The sequence below is a fragment of the Siphateles boraxobius genome, unplaced genomic scaffold (assembly GCF_051911475.1).
Source record: "Siphateles boraxobius isolate OS27281-9 unplaced genomic scaffold, OSU_SipBor_1 202, whole genome shotgun sequence".
Taxonomy (NCBI): Eukaryota; Metazoa; Chordata; class Actinopteri; order Cypriniformes; family Leuciscidae; genus Siphateles; species Siphateles boraxobius.
In genome coordinates, this window is record NW_027508814.1 from 340001 (window position 1) to 347001 (window position 7001).

Genomic DNA, 7001 nt, shown 5'->3' on the forward strand with positions numbered 1-7001 from the left:
TCCTCCATCTGATCTGGATGCGGCCTGGATCCGGCCGACTACATCATGTGTTGTGGTTGTGTCTAGGTGCAGGTCCTCCATCTGATCTGGATACGGCCTGTATCCGGCTGACTACATCATGTGTTGTGGTCGTGTCTGGGCGCAGGTCCTCCATCTGATCTGTATACGGCCCAGATCCGGCCGACTATATCATGTGTTGTGGTTGTGTCTAGCGCAGGTTCTCCATCTGATCTGGATCCGGCCTGGATCCGGGTGACTACATCATGTGTTGTGGTTGTGTCTAGGCGCAGGTCCACCATCTGATCTGGATACGGCCCGGATCCGGCTGACTACATCATGCGTTGTGGTCGTGTCTAGGAGCAGGTCCTCCATCTGATCAGGATACGGCCCAGATCCGGCCGACTACATCATGCGTTGTGGTCGTTTCTAGGCGCAGGTCCTCCATCTGATCTGGATACGGCCCGGATCCGGCTGACTACATCATGCGTTGTGGTCGTGTCTAGGCGCAGGTCCTCCATCTGATCTGGATACGGCCCCTATGCATTCTGTTAATTTTGTGAATTGGAAAGTTTCGTCTAGACTAGACTTTTCAGTAATACTGAAGATATTACTATAAATTACAGCAACACCTCCCCCTTTGCCTTTCAGGTGAGGTTCATATTTATAACAGTAATCATGAGGGGTGCACTCATTTAAAGTAATGTAATTGTCTGGTTTTAGCCAGGTTTCTGTCAAACACAGCACATCTAGGTTATAGTCTGTAATCATATTAAGTGAAAGTGAAAGTGAAAGTGACACGTGATGGCCAAGTATGGTAACCCATACTTGGAATTTGACCTCTGCATTTAACCCATCCAAGTAAGTGCACACATTAGGAGCAGAGTAGTGAGTAGTGTACACACACACACTGCAAACGTGGATACAGACACCCGGAGCAGCGGGCAGCCTTGAGTGGCGCCCGGGGAGCGATTGGGGGTTAGGTGCCTTGCTCAAGGACACCTCAGTCATATTCCTGCCGGTACTGGAATTGAACCAGCAACCTTTGGGTCACCAGTCCAACTCTGCTACCATTAGGCCATGACTGCCAATGATAATCATATCATTAATAGTAATTGTTTTTGAAGAAAGGGATCGAATATTCAGCAACCCGAGGTTCATCATTTGTTCATCTGTATTATGTCTGTTTTTTATTTGTTGAACATCAAATACATTTTAATCAAAGATGTGTGATGTACATGAAAGCATTTTACTATTCCTGACAAATTTTCATGGTTACAGTTACTGTTACTATATTAAATCCATGGTGAATGTTGCTGATTTGTGGATTTATATAAGCCTATAACTAGTTCATTCATGGCACAATATTTCTCCTGAGCCCCTTTCACACAGAGATCCCGGAAAATACACGGATAAAGTGACCCGGGTTCGTTTGATTTTATTTCATTCACACTGCCAGTGATTTTCCGGAATCAGAGAGTGCGTTCACACACAACCCGTAAAAATCCCGTAAAGACAGTGACATCGATGTGACATGTAATGTCTCAGCAGCGTCTATAGTTTGCTTATGAGCTGCGATTCCTCTCTCTCTGGAGAAACCACGCTTGTGCATTTTTTTCTCTGATTCGATCATTAACTAGCGCATTACGTACCGTTTCACTGCTTTCACTTCACTTCAGCGTCATCATTACGACACGGCATTGATGACGGCTTTTGTTCACACAGCACGCGTTCCGGGACTGATCCCGGCAATGTTACTAGATCCCCAACCCGGGATCAATCCCGGCATCAATCCCGGGTCGTGTTTGCGTTCACACAGAAGGTGTTCTGGCAATTTCCCGGGATCAACGCGCTTTGTGAAAGGGGCTCTGGTTTCCACATCAGCGCTGTTCGATCTAATAGAGATCTATGGTTAATAACAGAGAAATTTTAATGCTTCTCACTAGATCTCGCAGCAATGTTATTACTTCTGTGGAGAATTCAAATGCTTTCTTTACTGGATCTCTGAGTACTGTGTATAACAGTGTCGCTTGATCAAGATCGGCTCGCGCTGCACTGACGTTGGTCCAAACTGATAAACGTGTGAAGCACAAATGAGTAGCGCAGTTTCGTTCCGCCTTCATCAAAAATGTTCAGACGAATCGTTTGGTTTGTAATGCGTACCGAAACGAAAGCCTCGTACCGAACGGTTCAATACAAATACGGTTATCGTTACACCTCTACTGGCCCCTGCACTCTTACTATCCTCGATTAAAGTTTGGATGTGTCTCTAGTTCTGCAATCTTCTCCATCAGCCTGACTATCTCCCTGCATTTATAACAGGTAAAGCCCTCAGTGCTGACAGAGAATGCTAAATGCTATACTATACATGTGACACGAAGTGCAAGTGACAATAACATGAGAAGACATTACTCTAACATTACACACTAACGTGTTTGTTGACTGATCCTACTTACTACAGTTGTTTGATAGACTCGAAAAAGGTGCAAGCGTGAGAGAGAAAAAAGACAGTAAGCACGGATGACAGGTTAAAAGGCTAGCGAAATGCTAGCGTGTTGTACTAGTGATAACGATTTAAATTAAAGCTGCAAGCAGCATTTAGCGGTGTTCAAGCAGTTAAGGCATTTAAGATTTTTAACCACACAAGCATCAAAAGACATTAAGTTTTATGCAGCAAGCATTTAACCACTGACATAATAGATGGAATAGACCATGTTTTAGCATGATTTACCATGATATACCACATTTTAGTGTGGTTTTTCATGATTTACCATTTTCTAGTATGATTTACCATGAATATAGCATGATTTACCATAGTTTACCATGATATACCAAGTTCTAGTATGATTCACTATGATTTACCCTCTTCTAGCATGGTTTACCACAATATAACACATTGTTCTGCACTAAAGCAAACCAGTTTTTCCATTTTAACTCCTTTATGCAAGCTTACACACACACACACACACACACACACACACACACAATCATAATGAAAATATATTTGAATGGTATTTCATACATGTCTTTGCAAACTATTAATCAGATTATTCAGAATTTATTCAGAAACATAGGACTACACACACATTCTGTTGTAGATACAGAGATTTGAACTATGTCTCATTCAGGATTCACATTTGTCAATGTGACAGAATTGTCAATAGTGATACTTCAATAGATGAAATTTGACTTAATGTGATTGTAAATGTTAATAGTAATTTTATAAAGTCTAAATAGTAATTTTGTCACACTAATCAAGTATAATTCATATTTTAAACAGCAGGGGGCAGTAAAATACTACTTATTGGCTTAATATGCCATTATTTTCATTTAATTTTCTCATTTTTAACTGTTATAGAGGCAAATTTAGTCCGATCTGTCTGAAATTTGTCATGATTGTTTGGAGTCATATGGCACATGTTCTGACTTGTTTTTAAGAAGATCTGAGCATTCATTGAAGAGATATAAGCTTTTGGGGACACTAGGTCATGGCTACATTGTGAAGTGACCCTATTATAGCCATCCAAATGAAGTTGTTCAACTTTTTCTGATAATTATTGATCTAGAGAGTCCAGAGAATTGTACTGCACTGGTTTTGAACATTATGATATGAACATTACATGATAATAAATGCAAAACACCATTTACAGCAAATACAGGCAATTTGCCATAGGAAATACATTGTTTCAAAGCTTTTTAACAGTTATAGCGCCACCTATGGTCCGATCTCCATAAAATTTGGCATGCTTTTTAAGGATGTTATGTCACATATGCTCACCAATTTTTGTGAAGTTCTGAGTTTTCGTATAGGATTTATAGGCTTTTGACTATATTTTGCCACGCCCATTTTATAAATGACCCTGTTATAGCCAACCAAATGCCAAATTTCAACTTTTTTTTGATAATTATTGATCTAGAGAGTCCAGAGAATTGTCCTAGACTGGTCTGGTTCCGATCGGGCGAAAAACCAGGGACTAGTTCGCAAAAGTAGGTTTTTAACATATTCGTGAATATTTAATGAACGGTTTGATTGACAGCAATGGTTCTAGAGGCAAAGTTGTTCATCATGAGGAGATCTATCAAATGATATGCATTTTGTGGGGATGTGTGCAACACCACGTGATTACAGAGCCGTAAAACTCGTTAGCGCCAACTAGTGGCCGATTTCTTTCAAAACTCTTACAGACCTCTTGGGCCATGAGTCGAACATGCCCATTGAGTTTCGTTCCGATTGGCCTCCGTTAACCTCGTCTCACAGGTGCTCAAACTTTATTGGCCGATGGCGGCCATGTTTTTTGAGATACCCCAATATCCTTTTACACATACATGGGGCCTTGGACCAAGACACTGCATACCAATTTTCAGGTCAATCGGACTAACGGTCAGGTGGCCACACCCCCTTTTATGTTTTTTTAATGTTATAGCGCCACCTAGTGTTAGATCGACGCAATTTTTTTACTGTGACCTCAAAATCAACTCATTCACATGTGTACCGAGGTTGGTGAAGCTATCTCATTTACTTCTTGAGTTATAGCCATTTTAGTAAAATAGGCTCCGCCCACAACATTCATTTTGGGCCCTCTAGCGACAGTTAATCAAAATTTCAACTTTTTTTTGATAATTATTGATATTCAGACTCCAGAGAACATTTTGGCACTGGTTTGGTTCCGATCGGGCAAAAAACCAGGGACTAGTTCGCAAAAGTAGTTTTTTGACAAAATTCAAAATGGCGGAAAATCTATCATGGCGGAAATGAAATCGGAGATATACGTTTTTTAAGTTAAGAGTCCAGCTTTCCAATGATATAAGACACTTGAGTCTACGCCTTACGGTTTAGGAGTTATGAGCAGTTACGCGCAATTGATTGCTGTAGCGCCACCTATAGGCCAATCGGGGTCATACTCTCTGAACCTCTCCTCGATTTTTGTACTACCATCTGACAAAGTTTCAGAGCTCCAGCACTTACGGTTTGGTCTGCACGATGCGTTTTAACGGAGAATAATAATAATAATAATAATAAAAATCCTTACAAATACAATAGGTTTTCAGCACTTCGTGCTTGAACACCTAATTAAAGTTTGCGACTTACACACTCACTCACACACACACTCGCACACACTCTCTCTCTCCCTCTGTCTGACACAGTCACACACATGATTATCAACTATCAAGACTCTGGGATAGCCAGTGATTGCTAAAGACTTATTGCTCATTACACTCACTGTATCACATTAGACATGTGTTGCGTTTCACTGATAACTTGTCTCTGCTTCAGTCTGTTTGTGTCACTTGCTGTGCGTGAATAAAGCCTGAGCTTTATCATCAGAGGAAACCACATATCCAACATGTGTGAAACGCCACAGAGGTTGAGATGAGCGAAACCCCGATCACTCCATCAGTCCTTGTAAAACACTGACACACACTGACCTGCACACATTCTGGATGAGGGTTTATATAATCACAGGGCTCGACCAAGGTCAGCCGATCCAATTTTCTCTCTTGCCCTCAACAAACAACATACTGACAAGCATCTGATGGAGAGTTACGGGACTATAAAGGCCTAATTGCACCGAATTTACACAAGAGTGTTTGTAAAGCTCAGTGATTTCTCCACAGGGATTCCCGCCAGTAAATCTCCCGCAGACGCTCGTGTGACGGGGAAAACTCCCTTCTTATAAGTTAACGACTCTGAAATGCATCGACGGCTAATTGGAATATAAAGCGCAGCTCAGTTTTACTGCATTGAGGTGATAAATATATTTGAATGAAGCCGAGAGAAAGATTCGTCCGCTGTTTTCACTGTAAACTCGTGTGATGAGGATTTTATCAGCCAGAATGTTCCGGCATGAAGTGCTTGTTTAAACTCTCTAAACTACAGTTCAGGGTTGTTCTGCTTTTAATTTTTACAGTGATTGAAGCCCATATAGTGCAGGCATCTTCATCAGTATTTATTTTCCTGTCAGTTGAGCTGCAAACAGATTTTAAGTCATCCTTTTACTACAGACTTTTCCATTTATTGCTTTCTATCTTTTACAGTGTTACTATGTTTATGTTCTCTATTCGATGAAAAGCTTTTCTGTGGTTACAGTGACCCGCATCTCTCGGGTCGTTCACACACTAACCGTTTCATTTACACCTTTTACAGCTTTTACAGCCATTCAGAGTCCCTCAGTAATAAATACGAAAATCTTTGATCTTTGATCTATGAGAACATGCTCTAATAACACTTTAAAATATGTAATGATCTATATATCATTAAAATATCTTGTTTTACTTTCAAATATATGCCCATGTTAGCAAGCGTTTAAGGCACAGATCAATCTGTACACTAGCAAAGAAGCACAAACAGAGATTTCATCCGTTTGAGTCAAAATGTCACGCAGAATTATGTTTGAATCAAGATGACATGCAAATGCAAGCTGACCGAACAACAACCGGACCATGACTGCCATGAGGAACAGGGTTTTCCTGTAAAAAATGCCCAAATCATCTTTTTACAGAAACAAAGATTACACTTTTTTTGATGGTCCATTTTAGACATTGTAACTATCTACTAACTTGGCAACTAACTCAATAGAGTATTAATATTCAGCAATATTATTGATCTGACTGCACTGATGCTGTAACTGAACTGACATCACTGATTTCCACACAACTCCTTCATAGATTAAATGAGCTAATTTAATGATTGATGATCTTTACAACTGAACTGAATCAACACTGAACAATTACACTTTTCTTTTAGAGCTGCTGTACATCACTGAATAATTGTCCTGTTATCACTGTAAAGCTGCTTCGAAACAAATCAGTGTATAAAGCGCTATAGAAATAAAGTCGACTTGACTGTTTGGTTTGGGTTAGTAGAATAAGTTGACATGTAGTTTGTAAAGTTCCTCGTAGTTACTAGAATGTCTAAAAGGTGAAAAATCCGAATAAAGTGTAACCAAAAAACGATGAAGTGGAATTTCAGTACAGTTTTTGTTCTGTCAGCTTTCATGCTAAAT